This window comes from Pelodiscus sinensis, unplaced genomic scaffold (genome assembly GCF_049634645.1).
Source record: "Pelodiscus sinensis isolate JC-2024 unplaced genomic scaffold, ASM4963464v1 ctg37, whole genome shotgun sequence".
Lineage (NCBI taxonomy): Eukaryota > Metazoa > Chordata > Testudines > Trionychidae > Pelodiscus > Pelodiscus sinensis.
This window is the reverse complement of record NW_027465869.1, coordinates 3,648,224-3,672,013: the sequence shown is the minus strand read 5'-3', so window position 1 is coordinate 3,672,013 and position 23,790 is coordinate 3,648,224. Positions and strand designations below refer to the sequence as shown.

At 48.5% G+C, this 23,790-nt stretch overlaps 1 long non-coding RNA gene across 1 annotated transcript; it reads right to left on the bottom strand.

The window, feature by feature from the left end:
- Nucleotides 1–21,291: 21,291 nt before the first annotated feature.
- LOC142824068 (uncharacterized) lies at nt 21,292–23,133 on the bottom strand. The gene is made up of 3 exons (XR_012899102.1): nt 23,011–23,133; nt 21,569–21,706; nt 21,292–21,360 (listed from the first exon to the last, which is right to left on the bottom strand). It is a non-coding gene; the product is annotated as an uncharacterized LOC142824068 (long non-coding RNA).
- Nucleotides 23,134–23,790: the final 657 nt, after the last annotated feature.

Below are 23,790 nucleotides of genomic sequence, written 5' to 3'. Positions count from 1 at the left end.
GGCAGCTTGATTTTGTACAAATGCCTGTGTGTCAACTATATGAATTTATTTGGGTTATGGTATGCTTATTTTCGGGTTGGATTGAAGTCTTTCCTTGTCGCAAAGCTGATTCGCTGTCTGTTGCCAAATGTTTGTTAAATCATATTATGCCTGCCAAAGAAACTCCTGCCACTCTGTCCAGTGACCGGGGTACACGTTTTACTGAACAACTTGTTCAGCACCTGGATCGTGTGTTACATGTCACACACCTGCTGCACTGTCCCTACCATCCCAAAGACATAAATTAAGTCCTTTTGAAATTGTTTATGTGAACAATGGCTACCATTACTCCAGTCTCAGACTTGAACTTGACTCACAGTACACTCCTTCAGTACTGCAAGGGACTAATGCAAGCTGTAAGTCACTTCCATTCACAGGTTCGAGCCGCCTGGCCGACGGAACCCACCTCGGATGCCTGCCACACTCTCGAGACAGGTGATTGGGTCTACGTACGACACCACCAACGAAAACACGCCATGGAACCCCGGTGGAAGGGCCTGCATCAGGTGCTGCTCACTGCCCAGACGGCTGTTAAGTTATCCGGCATCGCAGCATGGATACAGGCTTCGCAGTGTAAGAAGGCACCATCCCCAGCGGACCAATCATCACCTCAGGACCATGCAGAGTCAATTTTGACTCCAGAAGAAGACGTAGAGGAACAGCCTGCAATACCTTACAACCTACGTTCGCGTAAGGATTGCCTGAAGCAGATGAGGACCAAAAGCAAGGCCCAAGAAGAAGCAGTAGTGAGCCTAGCGCCTGCTGCCTGGTGGACATAAAACCGTAACTGCGGGTCCCTCAGTGGAGGTTGTCAGAACCAAAAGGGTCTTGCCTCCAACATGTGCCTCTGGTGGGGCCTGTTCCTCGGCCACTGGTGTCTTAAGATCTGGGGAATCCACAATGACAATGACAATTCTTTTATCCACCAGCAAGTATGGATCGCTCAGACCCTTAATATCTCTAATTGCTGGGTCTGCAGCCACATTCCATCCCACTCACAAGCTGGTTCCTGTCTTGGCAATCCCACTTAATTCCCCAGGCCTCACCCGTTTAACAAGACATGGAACAGTAATGACACTTGGGAAGCAGTGGGAATAATTGTGGGAATAAATGTATCTAAACGGATAAGTGTGGAGGAGAAAAAAGGTCACTGGTGTTTGGTGTGTAATGGGACGGGGCTGAATCTGGGGAGGAGCAGTTGTCTCCAGCATATTGTAACATCAGTACAATCTTTAATGCCATGCAAATAACACCACTCCCCGTAAGGAGAATCACCGTGTGCCCTTCGGGGGATATTACTCCTCCTTTGTAGACACCTATATGGCAAAGGGGTGCAACCGACCCTTCCCGGGTTTGATAGGGCATCATTGGGTCTGTGGAACAAAGGCCTATACCACATTACCAGTTAACTGGTCAGGTATCTGTTATCCCGCCCAACTCTTCCCACAATTCCGAGTGTTAGAGTCCTTCCCATGAGAACGCCTCCGTAATTTTAGGCGAAAAAGAAGGGACTTGTCGGATGCCCAATGGTATGTGAATCACATAAGCCCTTTAACTTGGGAAGAGGCTATTGGTGGTTCCTTTGACCCACTTGGGGGAGTAATACATCATGCAAAAAGGCTTCTGAGGTTACAAACAGTAGTTAAAATCATGGAAAATGAAACTGGAAAAAGTTTAAGGGCCCTGGCCAAAGAAACAGGAGCGATCAGACAAGTGGTCCTCCAAAACCGTCAGGCATTGGATATAGTGCTGGCAGCAAAAGGAGGGACCTGTGCTCTCATTGGCAAAGAATGTTGTGTATATATACCAGACAACACCAATGATATAATAGATCGCGCTAGCTACTTAAAAAAGATTGCATACCTTTCCAACGAAGAGCCAAGTTCCCTGTGAAAATGGCTAAGTAACTTGTCCAATTTCTCTGGCATAGGAAACTGGTTGTTTCAGGAAGCCCTGACTATCCTATTTGGAATCTTAATAATGTTTGTATGTTTTCAGTTAATCTCCTGTTGTATCCAAAACTGTGCAAGACATGTCACAGACATGTCCCCTCACCAGAGTGCTAATCTGATGCTTTTAAATATCACTAATGAACAAAAAGACATGAACGGTTAATGCAAGGAACCCAGTAATTGTTGGTCATAGGCGAGGCTTGACCAAAAGGAGGGATTGTGAAAGTAGAAAGAATTATACTGTAGGAGAAAGATGAATTGTACTGTAATAATTGAATAAGTTGAAGGAATTCTGTTTGTCTTTTAAGAGGAAGAAGAAAAGTATGTTAATGTTGATTGTAGGTATGCAGATCAAGGTGCTAGCCAATTTGGGCCTGAGTTTAACAGGAAGAGAAACATTAGGTGTTAGACAGAAAGCAATTCTAGATAATCAGGGAGATATAGCCAGGAGATTGCTGTGTGCTTGATATTGAAATGAAGATACTTAACCACACTAATAATGTGAAGTTTTGCCACACCCTTTGATCTTGTTAACTTGGCCTTTTGACTGTATAAAATCAAGGGGTTTGAACCTTGTATGGTACTCACATTTTCTGAATGCATTTTAGCAAAGCTTTGCTGAAATAAACAGAGCAGTCTGCCAAATCTGTGAGTCCTGTCTGACTTTGACACTTCCCAGGGTGCCCTGGTGGCCACTCCAGCCTCAACCAAGATCACTCCTCTCCTTCCTCCCTCCCCGGAGCCTTTAGGGGTTGACTCTGGCCACAGTGTCTGTGCCAGTTCCAAGCCTGCCAGGCCAGAGCCAGCAGTCACTACCCCTGATCCAGTGGCCCCCAAACATGAGCCAGCAAAGACTGGCAGCCAGCCCTCCACCACTCGCCAGGAGCAGTCTGCCAGCTCCCAGGAGCCTGACAGGGGCTGGAGAAGGCGGGCGCCTTCCTGGTCCAGGGTGGAGATCATGGACCTTATTCAGGTTTGGGGGGATTGCCCCCAATGTCCATGATCTCTGCACTAGAGAGAGGAATGCGGCCGTCAATGGCAGGATAGCTGCCAGCGTGGCACTAAAGGCCACATGTGAACCCAGGAGCAAGTTTGCATGAAAATCAAGTTGGTCTGGAGAGCCCCCCAACCCTGAGCCTTGACCTTCCCCTCCCCTTTCTTCCCCTTGCTTCCTCCCCCCAAGTTTTCCCCCTTCCCTCTCCCCCCCCTCTCTTCTCCTCTCTCCCGCCTCCTTTCCCCAGTCTCACCAGAGTTTCATTCTCCCCCCTCTCCCCCGGGGTTTTGTTAAATAAAGATAGTTTGTGTTCATGAAAATACGTGTATTTTATTTGACATCAGGAAGGGGGCTGAGGGAGAGGTAAGTGGAAGGACGTGAGGGAGGAATGAGGCACAAGCCCCCAGTGGGGCAGACCAGAGAGGCTCTGAGGGCTCCTCAGGATGGAAGCTCTCCCGCAGAGCCTCCTGGATACTGACAGCCCCCTGATGGACCTCTCAGATGGCAGCCTGCAGAAAGTTCAGACAGGTCCGCAGCAACGCGTCCACGAAAAGCACCAGAGTGCCCAGGGGCAGCTCTGGCTTCACGTTGCAGAGTGCTGTGATGTCCCGAGTGAAGGCAACCAGAGCACACAGAGACAAAATGGTTTCCTGTCCCTCATGGAGGTAGGCAAGCAAGCAGGGAAACCTGAGAACTGGCTGTCCAGGGGGGTGCCTTTAAGCACAGGCCTCAGACAGCCTCAGGCAGCAGCCACACAAAGTAACTCCTGACCTGATGCCCTGCCGGACCTGGTTCTGTCCGGCCTTAAATGCGATTCACCGTCCACTCAGTGTGGACGCGCTATTTCGAAATAGCAAAACGCTATTTCAAAATGCATTTTGTGTGTAGACGCGCTATTTCGAAATAAGATATTTTGAAATAATGCTATAGTGTAGACATACTCTGAAAGAAGAAATCAGGCCCCTGAGTAATTGAAACAGATACTTCAAAGAGTTTAATTGGAAACATGTGCACAGTAAATACAAACACTATATTATTTACAGGGGAGGGTTATTTACAGGTGACTGTTTGTGAGACACAGCATGGCCAGCACCTGAGAAATAAACTTAAAGAGTCATCAGCATTTGTACAATGCCCCTTAATAAATATAATAACATGGGTTGGGATTAAGCTGCTGGATATGGAATGGAAAACAATCTCCAAAACAGGAAACACCACAAGATTAGGGGAACTCCTATTACCTAATATAGTGAATTATCAGAAAGTGTCAATTCAACAGGGGAAAACACTGATCCCCTTCCCATATTCAGCCATCACAGGAAGATTCTCTCCCCATTGAGAACCACAGACAATGATATCCCAGACCCCCTCAGCCTTTTACCCTCCTTTGCTAACTGTTGTCTGGTGACTCCTCATAGGCCCAGAACCCAGGAGGGCAAGAGTAAAGTGCTGAGAGAGACTAGAAACCTAACTATTCAGGAAACTTTTTCTATGAGGTGGAGGATCATAGCCTCTAAATTTGGAGGACGAATGATATCTGCTGAGTACCTTCTTTGAAGGGCAGAGTGTTCTGAACTCCCAATATCATCAGAGGGAGTTTGAGGACACTCAGCAACTTATGAGACTGGACAATGCAAGCACAGTTAAAGGCCCTGGATATCTAAAGGAAATCACCAAAATCCACAGTTAGATGCTTAAATGCCAATTAAAGCCACCCTTAGTGAATTCCCCCGGCATGTGTAATCCCCTAAGTAGTATAAGGGCCCTACCATCAATCAAACGTTAGCCCTGCCCCCTGATCCCGGAAGTCCCGCCCCCTGACCGCCAGAATTCCCTTCTCCCCTGTCACCAGAAGTCCGGCCACTGGATGGTAGTACATCCGGGTCAAGAGGGACAGCTGACCGGGTGTCATGTGACCCCCGTTAGGCCCGTCCCCTGTCACCGGAAGTCCTGCCTTTGGGGGTAATACATCCGGGGTCAAGAGGGGCAGGTGACCGGAAGTAAGGAGTGTCATGTGACCCCTCTAAGGACTCGCCCCGCCTCCCTCAACCAATCAGGAAGGGTTTTTCCCCTGTAGGACCGCCCCGCGAACCGCTTTAACCAAGCGGGGGGGCAGTTCTGGGACCGGATGACCCGCCCCGCAGTGGGTTGTGTGACCCCTCTAAGAACTTGCCCCGCCTCCCTCCACCAATCAGGAGGGGGTTTTTCCCTGTAGGACCGCCCCGCGAACCCCTTTGACCAATCGGGGGGCAGTTTTGGGACCGGATGACCCACCCAGCAGTGGGTTGTGTGACCCCTCTAAGAACTCGCCCTGCCTCCCTCTACCAATCAGGAGGGGGTTTTTCCCTGTAGGACCACCCCACAAATCGCTTTGACCAATCCGGGGAGTGCAGTTCCGGGACCCGTTGACCAGACCGAAGACGGGTCGTGTGACCCCTCTAAGAGCTTCCCTTGACACCCTTTGCCAATCAGAGCATAGCACTTCCCCGTAAGTTCTAGCGCCACACAAAAGAGGCCATCTTGTTCCAAGAGCGCGTGTTTCAGAGAGCGTGCAAACGCTGAGCGGAAACATGGCTTCTTTCACCAACTTTGTTTTGGTGCCGAGAAGAAAGCGCTACATCAGCGACAGTTCCGAGGAGGAAGGAGAAGTTGAAGGGAGCCCTTTGACCCACCCGCTGATGGATACACCAATATCTGACACCGAAACCCAACCGCTCACGATGCAGCCAGACAAGCTGGATAGCCTGGAGGAAGAAGGTGCCCATGGCTCCCAGGAGTCGGACAAGACGCATGGAAAAGAAGCCAAATAGGTAAATGAAAGATCGAAGTTGGGGCATCATGGGGTTAGGAATCCGGGATTTTGTAAACTTTAAAAAAAAAATGACCAGAGCGTCTTACATTATTTCTTTCTGGCAAACTTTTGACAGCTTGACGATGCCTTTCTAGCTGACCGTCAGACCCAGGACAGCATTGCATCGGACGAGGAAGACGATCCGGGCCCACCTTGTTTTTGCTCAACACCGATACAAAGCATTGAAGAGAACGCCTAGGATTACGGCCATGAAGAATTCAGGAGGTGGCTGTGCATTGACCTAGTTGAGCCAGTGCCACATCATAAGCGTAAAAAAGTTATGCGCTCTATTGTACGCGTTGGTGTTTATACCGTCCTTAGTCACTGTCTTAGGGAAAAGCTTTTTGAGGACTGTGAGGGTTGTGTCATAAATGCGCCAGCCCAGCGGTACCATGACTGTTTGACTTGGACTCCAGAGGGTATAAACTGCAAGCTCCAGGGCCTATGTGATGAACTGTGTTTGGAAATCTTATTAAATACTGTTATTGCCGTAGGTCCGTGGTCCCCAACACGGTGCCCACGGGCGCTATGGCGCCCGCAGGGGCATTTGCATGCACCCGCCAGGTGCTCGGGGCTGACCTGGCCCTGGGCACATAGCGCGTGGCGCTTGCACAGGGGGGCGCGCCGGCCCCGGGCACGCGGCGCTTGGCAGGGGGAGTGCCGGCCTCGGGCGCGCGGCGCTTGGTGGGGGGAGCGCCGGCCCCGGCCCCGGGCGCGTGGCGCTTGCGGGGGGAGCGCCGGCCCCGGGCGCGTGGCGCTTGGCGGAGATGAGCATTACTATGGGGTTCTGGATGTGAAAAAGTTGTTCGGAGCGAAAAATTATTGTGAGTTTTGCCACACAGTATACAGTCATGACCACTCTTGCAGGTATTGTTGCCGCCTCTGCTTGAGCGGAACGTGCTCAGACAGCGTGGGCGTGCCGCTGCGGTGTCCTAGCTGTATCTTGGAACAAGATGGCCTCTTTTGTGTGGCGCTAGAACTTATGGGGAAGTGCTATGCTCTGATTGACAGAGGGTGTCACGGGAAGCTCTTAGAGGGGTCACACGACCAGCTTCCGGTCTGGTCAACGGGTCCCAGAACTGCACCCCCCGAATGGTCAAAGCGATTTGTGGGGCGGTCCTACAGGGAAAAAAACCCTCCTGATTGGTAGAGGGAGGCAGGGTGAGTTCTTAGAGGGGTCACACGACCCACTTCTGGGCGGGTCATCCGTTCCCGGAACTGCCCCCCGATTGGTCAAAGCAGTTCACGAGGCGGTCCTACAGGGAAAAAACTCCTCCTGATTGGTGGAGGGAGGCGGGTTGAGTTCTTAGAGGGGTCACACGACCCACTTCTGGGCGGGTCATCCGTTCCCGGAACTGCCCCCCGATTGGTCAAAGCGGTTCGCGGGGCGTTCCTACGGGGAAAGCCCTTCCTGATTGGTAGAGGGAGGAGGGGCAAGTCCTTAGAGGGGTCACATGACACCCCTTACTTCCGGTCACCTGCCCCTCTTTACCCCGGATGTATTACCCCCAAGGGCGGGACTTCCAGTGACAGGGGACGGGCCTAACCGGGGTCACATGACATCCTTTTTTACTTCCGGTCACCTGTCCCTCTCGACCCGGATGTACTACCCTCCAGGGGCGGGACTGCCAGTGACAAGGGAGAAGGGACTTCCGGGGAGTCGGGGGGGGGGGACTTCCAGGGTCAGGGGGCGGGGCTAATGTTTGATTGATGGTAGGGCCCTTATACTACTCCCCTACCCCATAGACAGCTAGCAGATATAGCGTTCAGTCTAGCTTTCCACCCAAGTATATGATGTGCAAGCTGGAAACAGAAGCAGGAGCTCTTTCTTCTATTTGTCTGTGCTTCATTCCCCGAGCACTCATCCAGGTCAGATGTCTCTTAGGACCTGAGTTGCCACCAGCTGGACAATGGGACTTGGGTCATTCTGTAGGACCTGGAGAGCTGGAATTACAGAGAATATGACTCACTTTTCATATAGTCACCTATGCCTGCAGTAGCTGGAGATTTAGTACCAGTGAGTACCAAGCTACAGAAGCTCTCTGTACAAACAAAGCTTTAGGTTCCTCCATTGGGATCCTTCCAAGCTCCAAACTGAGATGGAGGAGGGGGGAGAGGGGAGACCCTGACCCTACCAGAAACTCAGCCAATTGGAAGGTGCTCCATTGACTCAATAGCTTCTGCTTTTAAGTTATTTTACATCTCCTGACAGAAATAAATCTGATGGTGTGGAGTTTGGGGTAGCAAAAAGTGGCTCCCAGGGAGCCGATGGAGCCCAAAGAGTGGATGACACAGGTTGGGAAGAGGCATTGCCAGGGTAGCCAGGAGATGCACTGACTTATATCACACTGGCTGCAGTTTCCTCCAGGTACGTCTACACCGCAAAGTTAATTCAAAATAACAGCTGTTCTTTGGAATTAACTTTAATAGCATCTATACATGCAAACCGCTATTTCGAAATTAATTCGAAATAGCAGAGCGCTTAATTCAAATTTGGTAAACCTCATTCTACGAGGAGTAACACCAAATTTGAAATAGCTATTTCAAATTAAGTGCTGTGTAGACAATTAATTCAAAATAGGGGGCCTCCAGCCCTTCCCAGGGAGCCCTGGTGGCCACTCTGGGCACAACCAGGAAAACTTACTCTCCTCTCCCCCTGGCCCCAGAGCCATTAAAGGGATAGACCCTGGCCCGTGCCAGATCCAAGCCTACCAGCCAAGAGCCAGCAGTGGCCACCGGGGCCCCTGAGCCAGTAGCCACAAAACGTGAGCCAGCAAGGCACTGGCAGCCAACCCTCCACTGCTCCTCAGGAGCAGTCTGCCAGCACCCAGGAGCCTGACAGGGGCTGGAGAAGGCGGGTGCCTTCCTGGTCCAGGGTGGAGATCATGGACCTTATTCAGGTTTGGGAGGGATGCCCCAGCATCCATGATCTCCGCACTAGACAGAGGAACACGGCCGTCAATGGCAGGATAGCTGCCAGCCTGGCCACCAAAGGCCACATGCGAACCCAGGAGCAGGTTTGCATGACAATCAAGTTGGTGCGGTGAGACCCCCAACCTTGGGCCCTGATCTTCCCTTCCCCCTTCTTCCCTTTGCTTCTCCCTTCCAACTTCCTCCTCCCAGGTTTCACCCTCCCCTCTCCCACCCACTCTATTCCTCTCTCCCACCTCCTTTTCCCAGTCTCCCCAGAGGTTCAGCCTGTTGTTCAATAAACCCAGTTTCTATTTTTGAACATACATGTCTTTTATTTGACATCAGGAAGGGAGGCTAGGGAGGAGTAAGTAGATGGACGTGAGGGAGGAATGGGGCACGAGCCCCCGGTGGGGAGGACCGGGGTGGCTCTGAGGGCTCCTCGGGGTGGACACTCTCCTGCAGGGCCTCCTGGATCCTGACAGCCCCCCGATGGACTCCCCGGACGGTAGCCTGCAGCAAGTGCAGCTGGGCTGATGGCAACAACCCTACGAGACGCACCGGTGTGCCCAGGGGCAGCTCTGGCTCCATGTGGCCGAGTGCTGTGGTGTCCCGAGTGCAGGCACTCAGGGCACTCCAAGACAGGACTGCTTTGCTCTCCCTCATCGGGGTAGACAAGCGAGCGGGGAACCCTGAGAACTGTCTGTTCGGGGTGGGGGTAGGGTCCCGTGAAGCACGGAGCTCAGTTAGCCTGAGGCAGCAGCCCCACACACTATGTCCTAACCTGATGCCCTGCCAGCACTGGTTCCGGCCAGCCTGAACTTCGGTTCAGGGTCCACTCAGTGTGGACGCGCTATTTCAAAATAACAAAATGCTATTTTGAAATAGGTTTTGTGTATAGATGCATAATTCGAATTAGCTTAATTCAAATTAACTATTTCGAATTAAGTTAACTTGAATTAACGCTGTAGTGTAGACGTACCTCTTTCAGAGCAGACTAAAGCTGAATCTGTCCTTTGATGTGTGGCTGATGCACTTCACACCTGTGGTATCAGTTACTGCTTGCTTGTCAGCTAAATTTCTTTATACCTCACTAATGAATAGGATTTCACCTGTATTTGTTACTTACAGGTCAACAGATGTTCCATGTCCAGCCATTTCATATTCTTGGTGTCCGTATGTTCCAGGATGATGCCTAAATAAGCAGTGTAAAATAAACATCAATAAAAAACCTTCTCTTGTTAAGTGCAAGGTGATAACATTGGCCCTTTGGCTTCTATTGTGGGTCTAAGGTGAGCTGTAGGCAAGAAAATACTAGAAAAGTTTAGCGTCCACACTGAAGAGAAAAAAATTAAGAATGTTTACATAAAACCTCATTTGCTTTAAACAATCTATGTTCCTCTTGCCACTGCTGTCAGTTATTGGAGATATACTAGGATAGTGTATTAATCTAGTGGTGTGAACAAAGGGCTGGGGCCAGGAATAAGTGCGTACTAAGCAAGGATCTCACATGGATAAATTAATTAGGCCACAATGCTTGCCTGGCTTGCATGGGTGTGCTAAGGAAAGGATGGCACAGGACCAAAGGGGAGGAATCTAGTGCTTCCTGGGCAAGGCAATCAGGAACCTGCAACAGCAGGCACTGTGTGGCGGTGGCCTGCCTACCTCCCAGTGATGAAGCACCAGTAAGGAACAGTCAACAACACTGAGCTTAGGTCTATAGTTTGAGTCCACACTAACTCTGACTACTAAAAATAGAGTGCAGGTCAGATGACAGAAGCAGTCGGAGGAGCTAGCCACCTTGAGAACAGACTTTTGGGTTTGGATGGGATCATCCTTGGAATAGTTAACCCCTCCTGCTACTCCTGCCACAGCTACTCTATTTTTAGCACACTAGTTTGATCGGAGAATAAACATACCCTACGTGACAGTGTGCCAGCCTCTGCCACTAAATGACTGCGCCATCTCAAAGCATTCTATTGCAACTTACAAATTCCTCCTAACACCACACTGGAGAAGTAGGAGAACATTAACATCTCCATTTATGCATGAGAAGTCACAGCACGGAGAGATTAATAGTAGCTCAGTGCTGCACACAGGGACTTTTTCTGTCTACCTCAAAGGGAATACCAAAAGGGACACGGCACACTTTCTCTCACCAGCTAACTTGGCTGCAACTGCCCGGATCTCTTCCCAGCTGCTGCAGAAGTATGTGATGGTGCTTTTGTAAAAGTTCTCCAGTAGCTCAGCCTTCTCTTTGGCCTAGAGAAAATCAGGGACACATGAGCTCTCTCTGGCTAGAAATGCCCTTTGACTGCCAACACATGCCTTTACAAACCACAAGTAAACAGTCTGTGTTCCTCTTGCCACTGCTGTCAGTTCTTGGACTCACTCAGACTTTTTTTTTAATTTAAACAAGTAAATAAAAGAAAGGACAGGAGGCTGTGTAGAAGTGGGGAAAGTGGGAATCTATGGCAGATTTACATTCCTCTCACCCTCAGTCCTGTATCCCACTCTAATAGGGTACGTCTACACTACAACGTTAATTCGAACTAACTTAGTTCGAATTACTTAATTCGAACTAAGCTAATTAAAACTAACGGATCTAGACTAAAAAACTAGCTTGAATTAGCGTTTTACTAATTCGAACTAGCATGTCCACATTAAGTGGACCCTGAACCGGGCTTAAGGATGGCCGGAAGCAGTGCCGGCAGGACATCAGAGGAGGACTAAGAGCGTGGAGATGCTGTCTCAGGCTAGCCGAGGGCTGTGCTTAAAGGGTCCCAACCCCCACGCCGGACAGACAGTTCTCAGGGGTGCCCCGCTTGCAAAGCAGTCTTGGCTTGGAGTGCCCGGAGTGCCCACACTGGGCACATCACAGCACTTGGCCATCAGACCGGCTGCACTTGCCGCAGCCTGCCATCTGCGGAGATGGGGCAATTGGGGGGCTGCAGGAGAGCTTCCACCACAAAAGCCCGCAGAGCCAGCCCAGTCCTCCCCATCGGGGGCGCGTACCCCATTCCGCCCTCAACTCCTTCCACTTACCCTTCCCTAGCCCCTCTTCTTGATGTACAAAATAAAGGACAATTGTGTTCAAAAATGGAATCTGTCTTTATTGAACAAAACTGGGGGAGACTGGGAAAAGGGGGTGGGAGAGGGGAAGAGAGAGGGTGGCAGAGGGGAGGGCAACTAAAATGATCAGGGGTTGGGAACAGGTCTCATATGAAGAGAGGCTAAAGAGACTGGGACTTTTCAGCTTAGAAAAGAGGAGACGGAGGGGGGACAGGATAGAGGTCTCTAAAAGCAGGAGTTGGGTGGAGAGGGTGCATACAGAAAAGTTCTTCATTAGTTCCCATAAAGAAGGACTAGAGGACACCAAAGGAAAGGAATGGGTAACAGGCTTCAAACTAGTAACAGAAAGTTGTTCTTCACAAAGCACAGAGTCAACCTGTGGAACTCCTTGCTGCAGGAGGCTGTGAAGGCTACAACTAGAACAGAGTTTAAAGGGAAGTGAGATCAAGCCATGGAGGTTGGGTCCATGGAGTGGTATTAGCCAGGGGGTAGGAGTGGTGTCCCTGCCCAAAGTTTGTGGAAGGCTGGAGAGGGATGGCACGAGACAAATGGCTTGGTCACTGTCTTCGGTCCATCCCCTCCAGGGTCCCTAGGGTTGGCCGCTGTCGGCAGACAGGCTACTCGGATAGATGAACCTTTGTTCTGACCCAGGATGGCCATTGTAAGCTCAGGGCTCAGGGTCGGGGGTCTCAGTGGACCACCTTGATTTTCATGCACTCCTGCTCCTGGGTGGCCAGGCTGGCAGCTCTCCTGCCCTAGCCGGCCACCTTCCTGTGCCTAGTGCGGAGATCGTGGACGAGGTCCACGATGTCCGCACTAGCCCAGGAGGGAGCCCGCCTTTTGCGGTCCCGGGCAAGCTCCCAGGACCCGCCAGCCTGGTCCCGGGAAGAGGGGGAGGGCTGGGGGGCATCAGGTGGGTGGCTCGATCCGCACCAGGTGCAGGGTCTGCCTGCTGGGTGCTGGCAGGCTTGCACCTGGCATGGGCACCGTAGCCATCCCGTGCCCCTTTAAGGGGTCCGGGGCCGGGAGGGGGGCATATGAGTTTCCCTGGTGTTGGCCGGAGTGGCCACCAGGGAAACCTGGGGGGGGCTAGCCTCCCACTAGTTTGCATTAAGGGGCTACACAGCCCTTAATTCGAACTAGTAAATTTGAACTAGGCTTAATCCTCGTGGAATGAGGATTACCTAGTTCGAACTAAGCGCTCCGTTAGTTCGAATTAAATTCAAACTAACGGAGCACTAGTGTAGCGCCTATGAAAGTTAGTTCGAACTAACGTCCGTTAGTTCAAACTAACTTTGTAGCGTAGACATACCCATAGATACTTCCATTGCCCATCACACATTCCCCCTGCTTCTACACCACAAGCCTATGCTGTCAATAATCTCATATAATTCTATAGGTCACTCACAAGGTGTCTGCAGATATCCATCTGGAGCTCCTCAGGGTTCAGCTCGGTTCTCCAACTAAGATGCTCATTAAGTATAGTTTGGAGCCTCTTCAGTCCCAAAAATGGGGCACAGAGATGAAATGTAGCTCTGCACTCCTGAAAAAGAGGGTTGCACCATTGAATTGTTCCATAACACGTATTGTGCTCATTCAAATGGAACTCATGTCCTTGACTGCTCATCTACCCCAAGAATAAAAGGGATTCCCCTGAAGTAATAGACAGAAAATATGCTAGCATGACTTTAATAGGGGGAAAGGGATTCTACTTCTGGAGTATTGCATCCAATTCTGGGCACCCCATTACTTAAAAAATGTTGATACATTGGAGAAAGTCCAACGGAGGGCAACAAAAATGATTAGGAGGCTGGAACACATGATTTACAAGGAGAGGCTGAGGGATTTGGGATTATTTAGTCTTCAGAAGAGAAGAGTGAGGGGAGCTTTGATAGAAGGCTTTAACTACCTGAAGGGGGATTTCAAAGAGGATGGAGAGAGGCTGTTCTCAGTGGTACTAGATGACTGAATGAGGAGCAATGGTCTCAAGTTACAGTGGGGGAGGTCTAGGTTGGATAGTCGGAAAAACTATTTTACTAGGAAGGTGGTGAAGCACTGGAATGGGTTACCTAGGGAGGCAACGGAACCTCTAAATCTAGAGTTTTCAAGTCCTAGCTTGACAAAGCCCTAGCTGGGATTGTTTAGTTGAGGCTGGTCCTGTTTTGGGCAGGAGGTTGGACTCAGTGACCTCCTGAGGTCTCCTCCAAACCTATGGTTCTATGATTTTATAATACTGAAAACTGGAGATAGCAGCAATGTTTTTTCAGAACGGATGTAGCTATGAAAGCTGCTTCACTAGGCATAGCTGTGGTCTTTCCTCTGTTGTGGGGAGGCAGGAACGTGGGGTGCAGAGATAGGCAGGAATGAACTCTTGGGATCAGACCCATGACCTATCCTGAACTCCAGTGAGACAACCCTGGCTGCTAAGGACCAGCCTGTCTGGGATTAACTCAAAAGGAGGGCAATGAACTGAGGGAAGAATTTAGGTCTCCACTGCGGGAAGGAATAGCAGAGCTCCCCTGGCATCAGGAGGAAGATTCTTTTTGCTTAGTAATTAAGTCACTGTCATTCTTACCATTGAAACCTCAGGGCTTGGATCTTGCAGGTGCATAAGAAGCGTGACCCAGCTCTGTCTAACCTGCTTGGCAAAATAGTCCTTCCATTTTCTCTTTGCAGAGCCGGCCAGGATACCAAACAGGACAAAGGCCAATGCACGAAGAGTGTTGTCCTCCTATAGCCAAGAAAGCCACACAGGTTGGTAACGAAGAAATAACCACATCATGTATCTAGCACAGCTGTCTCTTCTACATTAGGGTAGAGTGATTCCAACGACAGAAGTTTAAAAGAACTGGAATTAATCAAGTTTGGGCCAAATGTGTTGATTCATCAAAATACTTTGAAGACAGTTCAATTTTGACAAAATTCTTCCAGAAGCCAAGTAGGGGTACTTGGTCAGCTTCTTGGTGACCCATCTAGCAGGCTGACTGGGATCTTGGGCTTCCTGGCCCTCACCTTCAGAACAGCCTGTCTGGCAGGCTGACAAGGAGCCAGGAAATGTGCACCCTGGCACCTCTAATTCCCAGTGTTTCCAGGTTCCCTGTCTCCAGCATAGTCTGCCAGTAGACTGCCCTCAGGCAAGGCTCCCAGTAGAGCTGGGTTGAGAATAGTATTACTGTTTCACAAAGAGTTTTGAAATTTGGGTTGGGGGGTGTGTCCCCCAAATAGGAACAAAACCAAAATTTGAAATCTCAAACTTCTCTGCAAAATGGAATAATTTCAACCATCTGACATAAAAATCGTATGGAGCAGGCCCAAAACAGTCTATTACACCCTGTATGCCCATTTTCCTTGTTATGCAGCTACCTAATCTAGTATTCATACTTCCTTTGCCATTCTCATTGGAAATAAAGATGAACAGAAGGGTGAGACTGAAGGAGCAGGGATGGCATCCTCATTTTCTTAATTCTCTGCTCCTCCATAAAACACATCTCTTCCCTAAGGCCTAAAATCACTTCATTCTGACATGAACAATGCCCAGTGAGGACACATCATGCATTGTAAATGGAGCCTCATCAATGTCAGCTGAACTGGGGTTGAAGGCTTCTGTTCACGTACATTATCGAAGTACTTCCGGATCTGTGTGGTGAGGTCTCTGAAGGAAGAACCTATGTCCTTCCCTTTCAGCTCCTTAAGGACTTTGGCCAGTGCCTTCATGCTTTCGACGACTTCAGAACTGAAAGTGTCTTCTAAAGTCCTGATCAGTGCCTCCAGAAGAAACTTCTTGTACTTTTTCACCTGTTCAGACGTATGACATTAAAAAACACTTTCCACTAACCACATTTCTAATATGTTTTTTTTAGCAATTATGAAGCAGTGGGAATTTCATCTGCCCCCCTAGTGACCTATAGCTATATTTTACATCAGGTACTAGCTACAATAAGCCAAACTCTGTGCCATATTACGCCTATGTAATCCTATTAGATTTCTAATTACTTAGATTTGAAGGCCAAAAGGGACCATTGTGATCATTCAGTCTGACCTCCTTCACAACACAGAACCTCCCCAAAATAATGTCTGTTTGACTAGAGCACCTCTTTTAGAAAAACAGCCCATCTTGTTTTTAAAGTTGCTACTGATAGAGACCCCACCACAACCCTTGGTAAATGGTTCCAATGATTAAAATTACCATTAAAATGTATGCCTTACTAGCAGTCTGAATTAGTTTAGCTTCATTCCCCGCCCCCCCCCCCATTGAATCTAAAGGCACATTTTCTAGCCCTTAGAAAATTCTTGTGACTCTTCTCCAATTTATCAGCATCCTTCTTGAATTGCAGGCATGATCCTGACATAGTATTCTAGCAGTTCTCACACCAGTGCCATAAGCAGAGGTAAAATAACTTCTTTATTCTTATTCAGAATCCCTCTGTCTATGCCTCCGAGGATCACCTCAGCTCTTTTGGTCACAGCTTTGTACTGGGCGCTTACGTTCAGCTGATTATCTATCATGATTTGAGTTTTTTAGTGTCTCTGTTTCCTGGAATAGAATCTCTCATCTTGGAAATAAAGCCTACACTCTTCATTCCTGGGAGTATACATTTACATATGATCATATTAAGTCCATATTGTTTCCTTATGCCCAGCTTACCAAGGGAACAAACCTGCTGTGTATTGACTGCAAAGAGGTTACAGGGGTATGAGAGAGCAGAAGTTGGCCTAGTGCATTGTGCATGGCCTCTGTAAATCCTGAGCAATTGTTTCCTTTAGTTTCTCTAGTTATGCTGCATTGTATTCAGTATTCTATCTTACCTTCTCAGGTGCCCCATAGACTAAATTGCCTAGGCCTCTTACAGCCATTTGACGGACAATGCTGTTATTGTCCCGTGACCTTTCTTCTAATATATGTAAGGCAGACTTAAGGGTCTTCTTCTCCCTGAGTATGGGATCAGTCATTAGCTGAAATAAAATCAACATGTCCATTAGCTCTAATCTGTTCATTAAGATAGCGAATATAATTTGAGGAGACACGTAATACACTGTAATTTATTATTCTATATGAATGAGTACTGTGTTAAAAACATGGATTTTTTCCTTTTAGGCACTATAATGGGGGATTGCTCATCCCTTGAAAGCCTCTCAGTGACTGCATTTGATACCACAGTCCTTTTCTCGCCCAGGTGCATCCTGCCAGTCGATCTTAGTGAGTCTTCCATGGCTCAGCCCTCTGGCCAAGTCCCAAAGTCCAAACAAATGCCTTTTAGGTCCTGTTGCCCTCACTAGGGTCTTCAGCCCCAACTCTGGACCCTTTATATTCTGTTCTTTGTTCAACCTCTCCATAAGCCTTGTCCCCTTCATCGGGTTTATGCCACTGGGGAACCTGGGCCTGCCCACTACTCTTGGTTCCAACCTAGAAATAGCAGCGAGTCATTGCTTCATTTCAGTTTATTGCTACTTTTTCCTTGGGTTCTTCCTATGGGGCCACTTTCAGTTTCTCCCTCGAATTATATGTTGAAGGCTCGTAAGGACTCTCTCTCTGCAAATTCAGCTTCAGAAAATGCTGCCTGAAATAAACCCCTGTGAATTGGTTTAGCCAGAGAATAGCATCCTTTCTTGGCCCTCCACTTCCTGAAAGGAACTGACCTAATAAAACCCTGTAGCTCCATATATCTGAGCCAGCTGGGCTCTGATTGGCAGCTTTCATGAGGCCTCTCTAGGCAGACCTTGAAAACCCACGTTTGTGACTCCTTTCCTAGGTGGGGTGTAGAAAGATTTGGGGGCACAAACAGATTCCTAGAACCACCAGATGAGCCTCTAAAATAGCGACTTAGCGTAAATGTGAAATATGACACAGACGTTATAGCAAGGCTGTGGAGAGGGAGGATGCTCCAGTGGTCAGCAGCCTAGGACTTAGGAGGTTCCAGTTCAATTTCCTGCACCCTCAAAGACTTCCTAGATGATGTTGGGCAAGTCACTTAGGCCTTCTGTGCATCAGTTTCCTGTTTGCAAAATGGGACTAATAGTGTTTCCCTGCCTCACAGGGGTGTTGTAGGGATACATACTTTTAAAGAGTTTTGAGGCACTCAGATACTACATTCTCATTTTGAAGTACTCAGATAATACAAGTTTCTAAAAGGATGTTTTAAGGAAGATGGAGAAAAATTGTTCTCCTTGGCCTCTAAGGATAGGATAAGAAGCCATGAGCTTAAATTACATCAGGGGAAGTTTAGGTTGGACAGCAGGAAAAACGTCCTGCCTGTCAGGGTGGTTAAACCCTGCAATAAATTGCCTCAGGAGGTTGTGGAATTTGCATCACTAGAAATATTTAAGAGCAGGTTAGACAAACACCTGTCAGGGATGATCTAGACTGTGCTTGGTCCTGCCGTGATGGCTGGGGATTGGACTCGAAGACCTCTCAAGATCCCTTCCAGTTCTAATGATCTATGAATCTATTATTCTACATTCATGAGAATCTAAGATAGATGTTAATGTATTTGTATGTTGCTTATTTTATAGTATTAGGACACTAGATTCATTTAGAAGATTTGCTGAGCTAGACCAAAATCAGGAGCTGTTGGTCAGTATTAGCCCTAGGAATTGTCAGAAAAGGTCTAGTAATTCAAATTCTATGGCTACATCTACATTGGCATGATTTTGCGCAAAAGCAGCTGCCTGTCTACACTGGTGGGGAGTTCTTGCACAAGAACACTGACATTCTAATGTCTAAAATCAGTGCTTCTTGCGCAAAACCTATGATGCTCCCGCTCAGGAAAAAGCCCTCCTGTGCAACTGTTCTTGCGCAAGAGGCCAGTGTAGACAGGCCACATTAATTTCTTGTGCAAGAAAGCCCAATGGCTAAAATGGCCATCGGAGCTTTCTTTCGCAAGAGAGCGTCTATTCTGGCACGGATGAGTTTGCAGAAAAGCGCCTCTTAGCGCAACAGCACATGCCAGTGTAGACGCTCTCTTGCGCAAATATTCTAACGCAAAAACTCTTGCGTTAAAAGTATGGGTATGTCTACAGTACAAAGTTGATTCAAACTAACAGCCGTTAGTTCGAATGAACTTTAATAGCGGCTATACATACAAACTGCTAGTTCGAATTTAAATCGAACTAGCGGAGCGCTTAATTCGAACTAGGTAAACCTCATTCTACGAGGAGTAACGCCTCGTTCGAATTGTGTAGTTCAAATTAAGGGCTGTGTAGCCACTTAATTCGAACTAGTTGGAGGCTAACCCTAATCAGGTTGCCCTGATGGCCACTCTGGGCCAAACCAGGGAAACTTTTCTGCCCCTCTCCCAGCCCCAGAGCCCTTAAAGGGGCATGGTCTGGCTACAGTGCCTGTGCCAGTGGCAAGCCTGCCAGCACCCAGCCAGCAGACCCTGCACCTGGCATGGCATGAGCCAGCCACCCGCTGCCACCCAGCCCTCCGCCTCTTCCCAGGACCAGGCTGGCGGCTCCTAGGAGCCTGCCCAGGGCCACAAGAGGCAGGCGCCTGCCTGGTCTAGTGCAGAGATCGTGGACATTATCGAGGTTTGGGGGGAGGCCTCCAGCGTCCACGACCTCCACACTAGGCACAGGAATGCAGCCGTCTAGGGCAGGATAGCTGCCAGCCTGGCCACCAAAGGCCACATCCAAACCCAGGAGCAGGTTTGCATGAAAATCAAGTTGTTCCAGTGAGACCCCCGACCCTGAGCCCTGCGCTTAGTACATAGAAACATAAGAATGGCCGTACTGGGTCAGACCAAAGGTCCATCTAGTCCAGTAGCCTGTCTGCCGACAGCGGCCAACACCAGGTACCCCAGAGGGGATGGACCGAAGACAATGACCAAGCCATTTGTCTCGTGCCATCCATCTTCAGCCTTCCACAAACAGAGGCCAGGGACACCATTCCTACCCCCTGGCTAATAGCACTCCACGGACCCAACCTCCATGAATTTATCTAACTTCTCTTTAAACTCTGTTATAGTTCTAGGCTTCAAAGCCTCCTGTGGCAAGGAGTTCCACAGGTTGACTATAACAAGAACTTTGTGTGAAGAAGAACTTTCTTTTATTAGTTTTAAACCTGATGTCCATTCATTTCATTTGGTGTCCTCTAGTCCTTATATTATGGGAACTAATGAAGAACTTTTCTTTATGCACCCTCTCCACACCACTCATGATTTTATAGACCTCTATCATATCCCCCCTCAGTCTCCTCTTTTCTAAGCTGAAAAGTCGCAATCTCTGTAGCCTCTCTTCATATGGGACCTGTTCCAAACCCCTAATCATTGTACTTGCCCTTTTCTGAACCCTTTCCAAGGCCATATCGTTTTTGAGGCGAGAAGACCACATCTGTACACAGTTCTGAAGATATGGCGTACCATAGTTTTATACTTCCCCTCCTCCTTCTTCCCCTGGCTTCCCCCTTCCAGCTCCCTCCTCCCAGGTTTCCACCTCCCCTCTCCCACCCTCTTTCTTCCCCTCTCCCACCTCCTTTTCCCAGTCCCCCAGAGGTTAATCCCCTCCGCCCCCAGTTTTGTTAAATAAAGAGAGTTTCTATTTTTGAACACATGTCCTTTATTTTTTACATCAGGAAGAGGGGGCTCGGGAAGGGTAAGTGGAAGGAGGTGAGGGAGGAATGAGGCACGAGCCCCCGATGGGGAGGACTGGGGTGGCTCTGCGGGCTCCTCGGGGTGGAAGCTTTCCTGTAGGGCCTCCTGGATCCTGATAGCCCCCTGATTGACCTCCCCCAGATGGCAGCCTGCAGCAAGTGCAGCCAGGCTGATGGTCGAGTGCTGAAATGTGCCGAGTGTGGGCATTCAGGGCACTCCAAGACAGGACTGCTTTGATGTCCCCATCGAGTTAGACATGCAAGCGGGGAATCCTGAGAACTGTCTGTCCGGGGTGGGGGTCAGGTCTTTTTAAGCACAGCCCTCGGCTAGCCTGAGGAAGCAGCTCCACACCTTAAGTCCTAACCTGATGCCCTGACGGCACTGGTTCTGGCCAGCCTTAACTTCGGTTCAGGGTCCACTCAATGTGGACATGCTATTTCGAATTAGCAAAATGCTCATTCGAATTAGTTTTTAGGTCTAAATGCACTCATTCGAATTAGCTTATTTCAAATTAACTCATTTGAATTAAGTTAATTCGAATTAGTGCTGTAGTGTAGACATACCCTATTTGCGCAAAATCTTGCCAATGTAGACGTAGCCTATCTATATCTTGCTCACTCTCTCTTAACCAGCAACTAGAATAGGCAGCTAGGCTAGGCTAGTATAGGCCCCCAAAATAACAAAGAGAAAATGATTAAGAAAGGTGTCATGAAGTTCCTTATGAGATTTCCTTATAAAGGACACATTCTACTATCTACAATGAATTCCTATGAACTGAACTGTACAATTCCTCAGAGAAAGGTAAACAACAGATAACAGCCTAATGGTGGAACTGCTCATACCTGAGCAAAGAAAGCTGTGCTGGTGACTCGCTGCTTTTCTGATGGGGAATTTACCCAGGGAAGGAGGCTCTGTATGATCTCCACTGTTATTAGTCCAGATCGTTGCAGAACCCTGGAAGACAAAAGGAACCACTTATGGGGCAGACTGTGCACTTCAAAAGCTTAGCTGCTATGACCATACAACTCTAAAACCTACGCATGGAAGCTCTGTGTTTCTCACCCAGGGCACCCCGCACAAAGCTATACCTGAAAGTTCCCTGTCAGTCACTCTATTTGTTGCCGATCCCTGAGGATGAAGTGCTGTCTCCTAGATCTCTTACCTCACCAGCAAACACACCCCCTCGTGGTGAGTCTGCGGATTTTCAAGAAGCATCCAAGTTTTCTGCTTCCAGAGAGTTCGTATCAGCTTCTCATTCATAGCCTTGAGAAGCACAGCCTCTAATGCTTCAATAGAAAGCCTGGGGGAAAAGAGGCACAGAACTGTAGTAACCAATAGAAAGGCACAGCCTAAGCAGTCAGGAAACCCCAGTTACTTGTCAGGTCTGTTGTTCATTGACAGTTCATCCATTGACAGTATCCTGGGGACCACTGTTTTTGGAAGGACTTAATTCCCAGGAGGTATTTCAGTCTCATACATCTCATATTACTAGTGTTGCTATGGACAACATTTTGCAGTCACTTTCTCCTATCTGCAAGGTGTATGGGCACTAGCACAGTACAGTAATATGGAAAAAATTCACAATCAGACCCCAAAAGCTGGGACACAGAGAGATTAGTGACCACTAATGGATATTTTGGGGCCCTATGTCCAGCGAGATGTGACAGGGTGCTGAGAGCTTGTACTTGGGGTCAGCACTCTGGTAACTACTAGTACTAATTAGCTTCCCCAGAGAAAGCCTAATTGGCTAGAAATGTACCTGATTGCCTGGCTAGAGTGGGGCTATAGAATCAACAAACCTATTCTCCCATGAATAAGGAATCTGCCTAAAGGGACATCCACAGGAGTGTTTGAGGGAAACAGAGAGCAAAAGAGACAAAATGCTAGAGGCATCTAGATAGACTTATGTGTAGTGCTGGGGAGGAGCCGGTGGTCGTGGTACATGTAGGTCTCAATGACATAGGGAAGGGTAGGAGAGATGTCCTGGAGGCCAAATTTAGGTTGCTAGGAAAGAGACTGAAATCCAGGACCTCTATGGTGGCATTCTTGGAAATGCTTCCAGTTCCATGCGCAGGACCAGGTAGGCAGGCAAAGCTTCAGAGTCTCAATGCGTGGATGAGACGATGGTGTAGGGAAGAGGGGTTTGGATTTATCAAGAACTGGGGACACTTTTGGGAGAGGGGGAGCCTATACAGGAAGGATGGGCTCCACCTAAACCAGGGTGGAACCAGACTACTGGCACTAAACATTTAAAAGGCTGTAGAGCAGTTTTTAAACGAAGAGATGGGGGAAAGCCGATTGGTGGGGAGATGCACGTAAATCGCAGGGAGACTTCTCTTAGAGGAGAATCTGTTGATAGAGATTCTCTAAGCTGTAGTCAGAAAGAGAGGACAAAGAGACTGAGGCCTGAGGAGGCCTAGATAGTAGTGTTTGTGTTGCCAGAGCTTGGTGGTTTCAGGGAACTGACCTATAGCAAGCACAAACAAGACTTTCTCATATTAAAAGCAGGTGATGGTAAGGTGCCTCATAACCCTGAGAACTCCTGGGGAGTGTCACACAAATGTACTGGGATTCTCTTTGTTTTGCTCCCTTTCTTCTAATTACCTGCAAGGGTTGCCCTCACATAGTTGTTGTCCTTTTCTAAATAACCTCCTTCGGCGTCTCATCCTGGGCAAAGGCATCTTTTGTCCTAGGGTTTGGCTGATCTGCTGCAGAAGAACAGTGAACAACTCCGGGAACAGCTCCTGCACAGTTTTGCTCAACTGCAATGTTGACACCACTTCAAAGATGGCACATGTTGCCTGAAAGGAGAGCATGGTAAAAGAAGAGGTCTCTTCCTAACACTATCACACGCTCTCCCCTTCTGATACCTGCTGGACTAAATTCTCACTCCTGTCACTAACTTGATGAATGACCGAGAGCAATTCACTCCATGTGTGCCTTAGCGTCCCATAGCTGTAAAAATGTGTAGGACCTATCAAGGCATGTTATGAGTTGCACAAAACATTTGCAAAGCACTGTAAGAAATCTGATTCAAAGACTTTCTAATTGCCAGATATTATTAAGCGAATCAGCCACATACTCTAAATCTGCCACAGAAAGCACAGCTGGAATCCAGGAAACAGTACTTCAGAAAAGAAGTGCCCAGATGACAATATTATACCACTCATCTAGCTTTCCATCAGCATGTTTGTCACAAAGCAGAGAAATACATGTCTGTCGTCTAACTTACTGTGAGAGGTGCAGCAGCTGCTAAATGCAGGTCAGTTTCTGTCTCTGAGGTCATGCTTCCTTCTTGGCTTGTTGGAGTCTTTATTCTTTCTATTAGGACCTTCAGGACTTGAGGGGCGAGCAAGGGATCTGTCCCCAGAGATCTCCACAGCT